We start from the raw sequence: 13,997 nt of genomic DNA, 5'->3' as shown, positions 1-13,997 counted from the left end.
TGGTACGATTTTCAAGGGACACATGTTATGCTTATTGATGGTAACGGTTTGAAATTCAAATCCAACTTTACACATTCCAAAATTACTCAAAGACGATCAGTGCTCTTTTATTTCTCTGATCTTCAAAAGATTTCAAGCAAACCCTAATCATGGTCACCGCTCTTCAATCCAACACTACTGATGATGCATCTTCACAACCCATCATGAAGATCCAGAGTACGAACTATCAAGTCGATGGAGATGTTAGTGTATACCCAGAAGAACTCAAGATGCTCATCGTTGCTTTGAAACATTATGTTTTATCGACTGTGATGTTAAATTTTTTTGAAGTGCCTATGTCGTGGTTATCCATGGCTGGTTCTACTGCTTCATATAGCAAGACGATGGATACTGTGACATTCAATTTGATCAATGATAAGAAGTTTCGTCTTACCAAGAAGTTGTTTGTCAAGATCCTTGCAATCCCTAATTCTCCACCATTCTACAAGGTCACTAATGAACAAGTGTTAGACATGTTCAATGAGATGGGTTATCAACCTACTCTCACCAAAATCAGCAAATTCAAGAAGTCCAGTCTTCCAAGTTTATGGAATTTTCTTTTTGGATTTTATGTTCAATGCCTTACAGGTCGAAGTGTTGGTTTGGACAAAGGACATATGGAGGCGTATGCTATGTTCGCAGGTATTTACTTTGATCTGCCTGTTAACTATGCGGCTCAGCTGTGGAAAGAATCTTTGAAGAGGGTTGAAAACATGAATGCAGTAAATGGGGTCTCATATGCAAGATATTGGAGTCTAATTCTTCAATATGCTTATGAAATGGAAAGTATTGAGGTGCCTGCTAATGAGCCTAAAGGAGAATTCTTGAAGTACCATTTTCCAAAGACGGTCGAATTTCCTACAGTTGCTAGGATTCCTGATGGGATGCTCAAGAAAGTTGATCCTTCGAATCCAGTGTTGGAGGCTTATTTGCTTACTATCAATACAAATGATGGTACCGGTGTGTTGTTGGCAAAAAGTGTTGAAGGTTCTTCAAAGAAATCTTGAAAACAAAAGAAAGATACTGTTGTTTCAGAAGAAAAAGTTGATCAATCACCCAACAGAAGACTGGAGTAGTGATTAAAGTTTTGAAAAAGTCAGAGAAACATGTTGAGCCTGACACTGATGAACTTTCAAAGGAAACTATTCCTTCGAAAATTGGGGTATTCAAGCATCTTAAAAAGAAAGCTCATAGATCACGAAAGTCTCCAGAAATATCTTCTATTTTTTCTCCTTCTATGGTTCGAAAGCCACATGTTACTCGGAAAGGTCTTGTTCTTCGTGATGTTCCTGTTCCTGTTTCTCCATCCTCCAAAAAGCGAAGGGTTGAGGATGTCGCTAAGCACATTTCGAAGAAGAGCAAGAAGAGAAAGCTGATTATTCATGCAGATTCTATGGAAGAGGATGAAGTTCCTAAAACACCATTGGGTGATGTTTCATTCAAGAAGAAATCTCCTATCAAATCGAATCTTAAGGAGATAGTTATTTCCAATAGCTCTGTGGAAACTTCTGTAGTGGACACAACTACAATTCTTGGTGATTCAACAAAAGTATCGACTCCTAGGCAGACTTTAATCACACCACCTGAGGATTCGTTAACCAAATCATCTCATGAGGAGGTTCGAACCTCAGATATTTTTACACACATATCTAATACGTATGTAAATGTCAATATGGGTGAAGGAGTCTCGAACACTAAAAAGCTAGTTTCTACTCAAGGTATTTTCGAAACTGCAGTCATCACTACTAATACTTCTTTGCCACCATTTGTCACCACAGTTCCCACTACTTCACACTCACCTACTTTTGATTTTGTCATAAATCAACAAATTACTTCTTTATTTTCGTCTCAATCCACTGAGCCATCCAAACCAATCAATGATGATGATACTGATGATGGAGGGTTTGGAGGATCATTTGCTGACTTAGAATTTGATCATGAAGAAGAAAACATACCATACCATATGTTAATGTCGGGGAGGCAGTTCAAATTTCTCAACAGAAAACTTAACTCATTGTTGCAATCACAAGCAGATGCAGGGGGTAGGAATTATATTTCTGGTTGAAGTGGATGTCATGATCAAAGCTCAAGAACTTTGTCTTCTGAATAAATTGAATGTATTGGTTCAAGAATCTGAGTCTCGAATTCAAGACAAGCTTGATGTTTTGGACAAAAATAATGAGTTACGAGTGAAGTCTTCTTCTTCGACTTTTAATGATGAGCTCAAGCATTTGAAACGTGTTGCTAAGTAACGTCATGTTCTTTTTGTGCAAGAAGAACTAAAGAAGTTTGCTAATGGGGAAATCTGTTTGAAGGCAATAGGATTAGTTTTTTCGGGAAAAGAAAAGAAAGGAAAAGCTAAGAGATTCTTATTTCAAGCTTCGGAAGTGGAACGGTATACAACTGCTCAATATACGAACTTTATTGTTTGTATGAATAACTGTAAGAAAAACAACGAAGGAGATAAGGCTGAGCTGAAGAAGGTTATGAGCTGGTATACAGAGGCTCGAAGGTTAATGCATATGGCTGCTCAAATACTCACAAACTGAGTTCGACACTTATTACAAAGGGGGAGAATGTTAGTGTTAAATATGTTGTAATGTGTCGAAACTATTCGAGTCAGTTTCGAAAGTCTTTTTATCTATTTACTAAGGCATATTAGTTTCAAAGTCTTGATGTTTAGTCCTTAGTATTTTTTGTATACTTTCTTATTCTCCTATAAATAGGAGTTGTACTTTAGAGATAGATAGAACTTTTCCAAGTACTTCTGTCTAAAACTCTCTCTGTATTCGAAAGTATAAGTGAGCTATAAACAAGATCTTATTATTCTTTGAGTTCATATTACTTTGATTACTCGGATTACATTCATATTTGATTAAGTCACAACTTCATATATAATTTTATATTAACTTATTTCATACCAAAACGTAATAAACATCATTACATATTATTGACTGAATTATTTTTACAAGTAACATTTTACTTTTTTCTATCATATTCTTAATAATATATTTTTACAAAAACTTATACTAATAACAAATATATATTTGTATAAATAAAATGAGCATTTATGTAACATATCTTCAAAAGTTAAATTATTTGTTTCAAAACCACTAAATGTTTTCCTTATTAAATAATGATTTTTTTTGTCTCATAATTGCTTTTAACATTTTTTATTCATGATAAAAATTTTGACAAAAACTTTATTTATATATATATATATATATATATATATATATATATATATATATATATATATATATATATATATATATATATATATATATATATATATATATATATATGACATTTTTATGAGTATTTATGTAACATAACTACAAAAACTTAAAAGTTCAATTTATTAATTTAAAAGCCACATAAATGTTTTATTTTTTCATTAGTTTAATTATTTTATTTTTATTTTTTTTCTCACTAGAAATAAGAATAACTTGTAATAGAGAAACATATGCATTTATAAAATTTTCGTCAGCTGAATATTTTATTTCTCTATAAGATTTCTTTTGGCTGCTAAAAACTAATTTGATTATAACATTTGAATGATTTTTTTGGCTACAAATCAATCATTCTTTGATGGAAATTTATTCTAAAGCTTATTATTATTGATTTTTTTGGAAAGAGAACTTCCCTAACGAGGGTCTCCGGGACAGCTTTCGCGCACCGACTAATCCCCACTACAAACATGAGGCCTTGTCTCATGCCCTAGAGTCACTACAGGCAAACCTCCATGGTTACAAGGATTGAGTAGTGTCATGATTTGAACATGGGTCAATAGGTTATCCACCGTATCTTCCACATCTCTTACCAAGTCACCACAACCCAAGTGGTTTATTATTGATTTTATATTATAACATAAATATGAAAACTTCTTAAAATTTGGATTTAGAACAAGAAAAGAAGAAATATAAGCCTTGCAATTTATTATCACATTAATATTTAATACATTACATATATAAATAGACATATTATATGGCTTTTTAATTTAAAAAAAATGAAAAGAAAACCGGTAAATTGACATGTGGATATTATTTATTTTTAAAAGTAAACAAAATGACATATATCAAAACTAATGAGTGATTGACATGTGGCAGAATGAATCTTTATATATTATAATAAAGATTTCAAAAAGGTTTTCATCGTTTCATCGTGAAAATGATCTATTAGAGTGAGGGGAGTGGTACCGGCCTAACCAAGTTCCACTTTAGCTCCAACAAGGAAGAAAGGGGGAAGAAGGAAGGAAGAATAAGAAAGGGTGTGGGTTGCTGAGTGGGGGATAAGGGAGGAAGAATAAAGAGACTTGGTTTTCCATTACTCAACATTCCAAGTGTGGGCTCCGAGCTCGGCATGCCGAGTTCACGGCCCAATATTTGTTGAGTCCACCTCACTCAAGTTGAGGTGCTACGGAGACGACTTCGTCTAGTCTTAGTAATCACAAAACAAAATGATAATTTTTGTGTAAATGTTTTGTTGTGAATAGACTATTGATAATTAGTAACAGTTAAAATAATATTTGCATATGAAGGACATTTTAGTAATTTTAATATTGTTCTTTGTAACATTCTAGTATCTCAAAACATTCTAGAACAAATCAATTCAATATTGTTCGGTCCATTTTTGTCATCTTTTGTTCCCTCTTTGTCCTATCGAGTCCTATGTTCGAAATGCTACCTAAAAGTTTGTGAAAACCCGAAGTTCATTCCGTTATTGTAACCGTTCCGTTAATAAATTCGTCGTTTTCGAGTTGTTTCTGTTTCGTTATTAAATTAAGTCATTAAATTTGGGTCGTTTATTTTGACTTAATGGGTGTTCAAACATGATAATAACTCAAGAAAATATTCTAAATTAATAATTGGTAAATTTTTAGTTTCGACCATAACGACTTACGGCAACTTTACCGGGTGCGACCAAAAGCCTCGTCTAATATCAGTATCGGGTAGAATTCCACCGGGCCATAAACTCAACCCCTATATAAGGGATTGAGTGACATCATTTTGAAGCTTTTTCTCTCTCTAAAATCACTTTCTCTCACTATCTCTCTCTCTCTCTAGAACTCAAAATTGATCCGAAAACCCCATTTCAAGCCTCAATTTGGTAAGCACTCCATCCTAACTTGTTGTTTAACTTGATTGGCATGCAAGTTCATGTTTAAAACTCTCAAAACACCCATAAACATGTCTTTATGGTTTGGGGACCCTCTCAAAACCGTGAACACCCCTAAAGAGGGTTTTGAAGCCCCAAAACCCCTCCAAACCACTTCTAGTGCTTAGATATGGCTTAGAAACTTGCATGCACGAGCTTAGGACCCCAAAATCGCACCATTTGAGGTATGGACATGAGTTTACGGTCCAAGAACATGCTTGGACCGTAAACCCTCATTCATACACCTTAAACACCTTTTAAGGTGTTAGTTTAGTTTGCCCCTAAACACCTCCAATGAACTTCCATGAGTGAATAGAACCTTATAATCCTTCAAGAAATGCACCAAAACATACACAAATGGGACAAACTTGAGTTTGCAGCCCAAGAACATTCTTGGACCGTAAACACATCTCCTTAGACCATAAACTCCTCCAATGGGTGTTAAAGTGCCTTTAACACCTTCTATGGCTTGGAATTGGACCTAAAACTTTGTATGCTTAACCTACAACCACTAAAACCCATGAATCATGGACAAACATGATTTTATGGTTGTAAACTCATGTGTTTAAGGTAGTAAACTCCCAAGAACATCTTCATAGACCGTGAACTACTTTTCCAAGGTCAATTCAAGTCCCAATCACTTCCTAAGCCATGGAATCAACCCTAGAACCTTCCTATGTGCATTGTAATTTACCTAGGACCACCAAAAACACCTTAAGGCATGGCACATAAGAGTTTACGGCCGTAAACTCATAGTTTACTATCATAAACTCCTCAAATGGTCCTTAGGATGTTCAAACCTCATTCAAATGCATTGAAACCAATCCTAGCATCACCCTTCATGAGTTATAAAGCCATTTAGCAACCAAGAACACCCCCACCATGAGTTTATGGACGTAAACTCATGGGGAGTGGTTCATTTGGACCGTAAACTCCTAAAGGAGTTTACTCTTGAAGAGTAAACTCCATATCCAAGCCATAATCGTCCATAGATGCTACCCGGGTCACTCCAAACACTTGAATTGAAGTGTTTTCACGTCTAGAAGTGTTTACTTTTATCCAATTAGTGGTTTGAATTCTAATTAAATACATTTGTGTATCATTCCATATTACACAGGAACCTCGCGCATTATCAAGCCTCGAACTGACACTTAGCATCCAGATCGACTCGTTTCTAGACTAGTGAGTTCATACCCCTACCCTTTTTTAGTGTTTTTCGATGTTTTCAGGGGGAGAATACAAGCAAAAGTTCAAGAGTATCTTGTACTTAAACTATTTATTACATTTAAATTGTTTGATATTCACATGATTTTAACAATGGAAAACAGTATTAACCAAATATTAAACCTGTACGGTCAGTTTTCAAACTATTTGTGAAACTCTTTATAAATTGTTATGTTTTATATTTCACAAATGAATAGTTTCATATCATTATTGTTAAAAGAAACATATTGGTAGATTTGATTGTCCTCGGTAACACTCCATAGAGATACGCGAGTGGAGGATTCACTGTTTGTAACAGATTTTCTGTATTATTACTAGTAAATTTGTTATTCCAATAAATTGGAGACACGTCCTCGGAAACACTCCACAGAGATACGCGAGTGGAGGACCGCCCCCGCAACCAGAATCTCTTAGATAAGGACCGTGACTTGAGTGTATAGATCTATACGGGGCTGACTACCCCACACCTGGCTGCTAGCTACAGCCGAATCGAAAGGTTCAAGGGTGACGAAAGTCATAAAGTGATGTGGACTACTTATTGCCATATCTAGCCAATCGTATGGTTACGGAACTCGCAATTTGGATAACAAAGATTTACTATATAGTAATAATGGGTTAGTAACTAGTTTACTTTATACTTATTAGTTTTTATATACATGATAAAACTAATACTCTTCACAAGGATAACCAGGTTTTCAGATTACATCTTATACATTACATTTCAGCTCGGTAACCAACTTTTAGGAAAATATGGGATTTTCCTAGGATAACAGTTGTTCATAACCAGATTTGTGTAACAAAACAGATAACCAAACTTTACACATAAGAAAATATGGGATTTTCTTGGATTCGTAACTTTTATACAAACCGAAAGGAAACTTGCTTATTTTTTAGAAAACAAAACCGCTTATGAACTCACCAGCTTAATGTTGTGACAACCCGAAGTTATTCCATCGTCGTAACCCATTCCGCCCGTAAAACCCGTCTTTTGCGAATCGATCCGATCTCGTTTTTGGGCTAAGTTATTTAAATTTATATGTTTATTATAATCTCATGAGTGTCCAAACCCCTTAGGAACTCGTGAAAGTGGCCCAATTTATTAATTTGAATATTAATAGGTTCGATCCCGCCGGGTTACAACAACTTTATCGGGTGCGACCAAAAGCATCGTATAGCGTCAATATCGGGTAGAATTCCACCGTGTCCAAAACTTAGAACATATTTAAAGCCCAAAAGACTTCATTTTGAAGTTTTACACTCTCTCACTACTCTCTCTCTCTCTCTAACCTCTCTCCTCAATCCAAACTTAGGGTCCAAAATCATCAAATTAAGGCTCCAATTCATCAAGGTAACTCCCCTAACTCATAGATTAGCATCCTTAGCCTTCAAATTCGTGCTTAATATTTGAAAAAGGACCATATTCATGTGTTTACGGCCCTGGAACACTCTTGGGCCGTGAACACACATAAAGGGGGTTTTTGAGCCTTAAAACCCTTCTAATCCACCTTTGGAGCTTAGATATGGCTAAATGACTTAAGGGAACGGACTTAGAACACCTTGAATCCAAATTTTGAGGAGTAAACATGAGTTTACTGCCCAATAACATGCTTGGGCCGTAAATTCATCTTCAAGGGGAGTAAACTCAAATTTGAGTGTTTAATTGCCACTTAAATACACCAATAGCCTTGGATTAAATTCTAGAACCAACCACAAACGAGTTAAGGGCCTTAAACTTAATAAAAACCACTCCATAAGGAGCTTACGGACGTAAAACCTCCAAGGATAGGTTCCTGGGCCGTAAACTCATAAAACTTGGTCAAATGGTGCCCTAAATTCACCCTATGACTTGTAAAACTAGTTTGAATCACATATGATTAATCTAGGGCCATCAAAACATGAAAGGAAAGAGTATATAGGAGCTTACGGCCGTAAAATACTAGTTCACGGCCGTAAACTCCATTTGGTAGTCTCTTTGGTGGTTAAATCCATTTTTATGCCCTAGATTAAATCCAAGCAACATTTTTCCATGTGATATTTGACCATTTAGCACCTTAAACCCATCATCCATGAGTTCACGGCCGTGAATTCATATGGACATCGTCTTAGGGCCATAAAATCCCTAAGGATTTTACTCTTGAAGAGCAAACACATTATCTAAGCCCTATACGTCCGTAGATGTCACCCGGGTCGCTCCAAACACTTGATTTGAAGTGTTTTCGCGCCTTGGAGTGTATAATCATATCTAATTATTGATTCAAATTCTATATAGATATATTTGAATATCATTTCATATTACATAGGAACCTCACGCGTTATCAAGCCCCGAACTGACACTTAGCATCCTAGACGACACATTCCTCGACTGGTGAGTTCATACCCCTACCCTTTTTCCGTGTTTTTCAATGTTTTCAGGGGGGAATACAAGCAAATTATAAATGTTTTCAAAACCTAAAACTGATATATTTCTATAAACATCTGGCTAACCTTTAGATATCTTTACCCCTTATGTATTATGCTGAGCATAAGGGATGTTTTATCGATTATAACTACATGGATTTCAGTAAAGGAAACAATCAAATCAATCAAATTATTATGGGAATAATTTGGGATCTTTAGTTTGTGTTTAATGAGTTCAGATTTATGTAAAGTATTTAGATAAACTATGTCTGATTCAATTTATCACTGTTCAATTTAGAGTATATTGCCAGATAATTGCATTGTATTTAGCCGTTTCACTGTATTGTGTTTCAAAACCATTAGTATGTTTGATAACGTCTAAAAACACCGTGAATAATTTAATACTAGATTGTGAGATTCGTCATTACCCTTTGGGTTATCAGTAAATCCTCCCCGGAAGTGTAACCAGAGTCTCCTGGAGGGAGAGCATGGAATTTGTGAATAGATCTATTCGGGACTGACAATCCCACACCTAAACTGCTAGCTACAGTTAGGTGGGCACGCCTGGGGTGACAAATTCTGGATATCGTCCGACGTCTGACGAACGTCAAGGAGGTCTCGGTGTCGCATCAGCATGGTTACACGACTCACAATACGTATTAATATAAGTTTATTCGCGGATTTGATTTTATATCTATTTTCAATCTATAGTATCTATATCTAGTGCGGGATCTTAATCCCATGGTTTTGAAATCTATATCTAGTGCGGGATCTTAATCCCATGGTTTTGAATCTATATCTAGTGTGGGATATTAATCCCATGGTTTTGAAATCTATATCTAGTGCGGGATCTTAATCCCATGGTTTTGAATTTATATCTAGTACGGGATAGTATTCCCATGGTTTTCAATCAATATTTTTATGTATTAAAAATATCTACTGTTATACTAGATGGTAATTCCCATTGGTTTTCAATATATAGTTTTATGTATTAAACTATACACTGTGGTATTTAACTAAACTTTACTTTTAGGAAAATAAGGGTTTTTCTTGGGATAACAAACTATACATAACCGGATCGTATAATAATTAGACAACTAAACTATACTTATAAGAAAATATGGGATTTTCTTGGATAACAAACTTTTCGGAAAAACCAAAGGAAACTTGTACATTTTCAGAAAATAAACCTCTGATGAACTCACCAGCTTTATTCTGATTTTCAAACTGCTTGTATTCTTAGGTCCACATTAGATAGGTACCAGCGATCCTTTTGGAAAAGACGGAGTACGTAGAAGACACGTCTGTATTTTTGTTCATATGATATGTATATGTATAAAACATGTAACTCTTGTTTTCAGACAATGTAAATGAATCTATGTTATGTAAAGTTTTGTGTTTACTATGCTTACTATGTACATTGGTTGTGATATTCATGAAGACCTCCGCCCCGGAACGTTTCCGCCTTCGGTTTCGGGGTGTGACATATGCTGATTTTCAAACTGCTTGTATTCTCAGGTCCACATTAGACAAGTACCTAGCGATCCTTTTTGGCGAAGACGGAGTGTGTAGAAGACACGTCTTTACTTTTGGTTATATATACATATGTATAACAACTGTAACACTTGGTTTTCAAACAATTGTAAAATTTCATATGTAATGTAATGGTTGTGTACTTTGCTTACTATGTACATTGGTTATGATACTCAACATGAAGTCACCTCCGCCTCGAAATGATTCCGCCCTGGGTTTCAGGGTGTGACAGATTGGTACCAGAGCCCTTCTTTATAGTGAACTAGTATACCAAACCTTACATGGTATAAGACTATAAACACTAAGGGGCCTAAGTGCTTTGAACTAAAAGTATAATTTAAAATATAAGTATTTTCAAAAGTATACAAGTATAACTAACCGTCGAAATCCGTAACTACAAGTAGAACAAAACATAAGTAAATGGGTGTTGTACGCCGCGGTTAAACCTGGGCAGTTATGTAGTCGTGTCTAGGATCAATATAGCCTGGCCAACTATATTCATTCGAGACACGGCCAACATGTGCTTGGGAGTGACTGTGGTATGCAGCATGCCTAAAACTTACCCAATACCCAAACAATGAGTCGTCGTCACAGCGAATCATGAAATACTATGGGAGTATTTCTCGAGCCAAATCCATTATAGAAATCCTCATTCTAGCGTTGCTCCTCAATCATTCCTTTAGCAATAGTTTATCTGCTTTGATAACTCTTTCCTGTTTTATCGCTTAATAGAATGCTATATCTGTCTTAATGAGATATCCCTGTTCCATATCTCTTGATTCAATTCAGGGGACTTATGATCCTCTCTTTCCTGATCTTTTTAGATCAAGATGCCTCCAAGAAAGAGACCCAGCTCAAAGAACAACAACAACCCTCCGCCACCACCTCCTCCCCAATTTGATCCCTTAATGTTCCAAACAGCTGTTACTACCGCAGTGGCAGCCGCCATGTCACAAATAAACCCCGGTGGTTCAGGAGGTGGTCCCTAGCCCCAAAACCAAGATGGTAGCCAAGGACACCGGAAAGAATGTTCTAATAAAGATTTTATGAACGCGAAACCCACATCCTTTGATGGCACTGGAGGTGTCATTTCCCTCACCCGATGGTTCGAGAAAATCGAATATATCTTTGAAATCTGTACTTGTTCGGAGTCTGATAAGGTGAAGTTCACCGCTTGTACCTTCACCGATAAAGCATTTGACTTGGTGGAACGGCCGAGTCAAATCCTTAACTTTACCTGTAGCTAATGCTATGGGTTGGGAGGCCATTAAGGATCTTTTACTTGCTGAGTACTACCCATGGGGTGAGATGCAGAAATTAGAGCATGAACTATGGAATCTAAAGATGAAGGGTTCTGACATAGACGCCTATACCTCTAGATTCGAAGACTTGGCGCTACTCTGTCCGGGAATGGTTACCCCGGAGAGTAAAAAGATTGAGAGGTTCATCTAGGGGTTGACCCAGCCAACCAAAGGAAATGTCTTGGCTGCAAAGCCAGACACCTATGACAGTGCTAAATGTCTTGCGCAAATCCTGATCGATCACGAAGATAACCCTGATGAGGAGACCACTACTCCTGAGCTGGTTAAGAGTAGTGGTGGAAGTAAAAAGGAATTCTGGAGCAAGCAGAAGGCTCAAAGTACACAAGGATCCTTTAAGAAGCAGCAAACGGTAGCAGTCCACACTGCTACTGTCCCTGCTGCTGTCTCTGTCGTCGGATCCATAGCCCAAACTCCTACCAGCGGATATACAGGTACCCTTCCTTGGTGCAACAAGTGCAGCTATCATCACCGTACTCCCGGGCCATGTCGTGAACGTCTCTGCAACAACTATGGCAAGAAGGGCCACCTTGCTCGAAACTGCAGAAAACCAGCCCAATCAACAAATCAATCTTTCAGAGCGTGTGTCGGTCAGGCCTGCTATAATTGTGGTGAAGTTGGACACTTCAAGCGAAACTGCCCTAAGGCAGCAACATCTGGCAACACCGGGCGAGTCCAAGCTATAGGACAAAATGAGGCAGCCACCGACCCCACCATTGCCACAGGTATATTCCTCCTCGATAAATCTTATGCCTGTAATCCTTTTCGATTCTTGTACTAAAAGAAAATTTGCTAACTATCCATTCAGACACCATTCTAAACTTAATCCTTCGTTAGTAACCGAAACGTGTACCGTCAAGTTGGCTAACCAGTGAGAAAGAGAACGCTAACGACATACCCATAGGTTGTATCCTTAATCCAGACGATTATTCTTTTCCATTCGATCAAATGGCAAACTTTTCATGAAATGCTTTGATGCTATCATTGGCATGTAATGACTGGGTCTCATTCATGCTGTTATTCTTGGTTTCGAAAAGGTCGTCCGTCTAAATCTTTCCTCTGACTGAATTCTCATGATCTTCGGCAACGAACCTAAATCCAACCTTCGCATCACTTCGTACATCAATACTTAAAAAGTTTCCCCAAAAGTAGTGCCATGCATTCCTCGTCCATGTGATCATCGGGAAAACGGGGAGTCTGCAACTATTTCCCTGATGTCTTTCCCGAAGATTTCCCGAGAATTCCTTCCGAATGTCTAGTTGAGTATCGCATCAACCTAATCCCTGGAACTATCTCGTAGCCAAATTTCCGTGAGGATGATGTGTCCAAGACAGCGGTCAGGACTCGATATGGTCACTACGAGTTAGTAGTGGTGCCCTTCGGTCAAACCACTTTCCCTGCTCATGTAGTAAGCAAAGCACATACCCGCGGACCTTTCCAAAAATCAAAGCGATAGAGACTTAGTCGGCACCAAAGATACCCATAGAAACCCGTCAATTCTTGGGTCCCCCCGGCTATTATCGCAGACCCACCCAGAAATTTCTTTCAGAATCATCAAACCCTTAACTATTCTGCCACATGAAGATGTACCCTCTTGTTGGAGCTTATGACCTGTTGAAGGTCTTATCCCTGAAAGGCATGATATGCTTTGGGAAGCGTGGAAAACTTCACCCGTGATACATCGGACTATTCGAAATTCCCGCCAAAATCGGAACCGTGAACTACAAACTTCGGCTATCTCAAGAACTTAGTAGTATCCATCCTGTCTTTCTTGTCTCGAATCTTTAGAAGTGTCTGCCCAACGAAACCCTAGTAATTCTGAAATCAAAGAAAGTTTGAACCCCCATGGAAGAACAAATTGAGACCATGGAACGAGAGATCAAACGTACGAAACAAAGACGTATCCCGATATGTGAAGGATCTAAATTCACTCGAGAGCGTGAAGATCCGATGAAACAGAAGTAATCATATCTCTTTCCAAATCCTTGAGTCGTATCTAAATTTTGAATTTCGGGACGAAATACCCTCTAACGGGGGGATAATGTGACAACCCGAAGTTATTCCATCGTCGTAACCCATTCCGCCCGTAAAACCCGTCTTTTGCGAATCGATCCGATCTCGTTTTTGGGCTAAGTTATTTAAATTTATATGTTTATTATAATCTCATGAGTGTCCAAACCCCTTAGGAACTCGTGAAAGTGGCCCAATTTATTAATTTGAATATTAATAGGTTCGATCCCGCCGGGTTACAACAACTTTATCGGGTGCGACCAAAAGCATCGTATAGCGTCAATATCGGGTAGAATTCCACCGTGTCCAAAACTTAGA

The sequence above is a fragment of the Lactuca sativa genome, chromosome 5 (assembly GCF_002870075.4).
Source record: "Lactuca sativa cultivar Salinas chromosome 5, Lsat_Salinas_v11, whole genome shotgun sequence".
In the NCBI taxonomy this organism is placed as follows: Eukaryota; Viridiplantae; Streptophyta; class Magnoliopsida; order Asterales; family Asteraceae; genus Lactuca; species Lactuca sativa.
Note: the sequence above shows the minus strand (reverse complement) of the source record.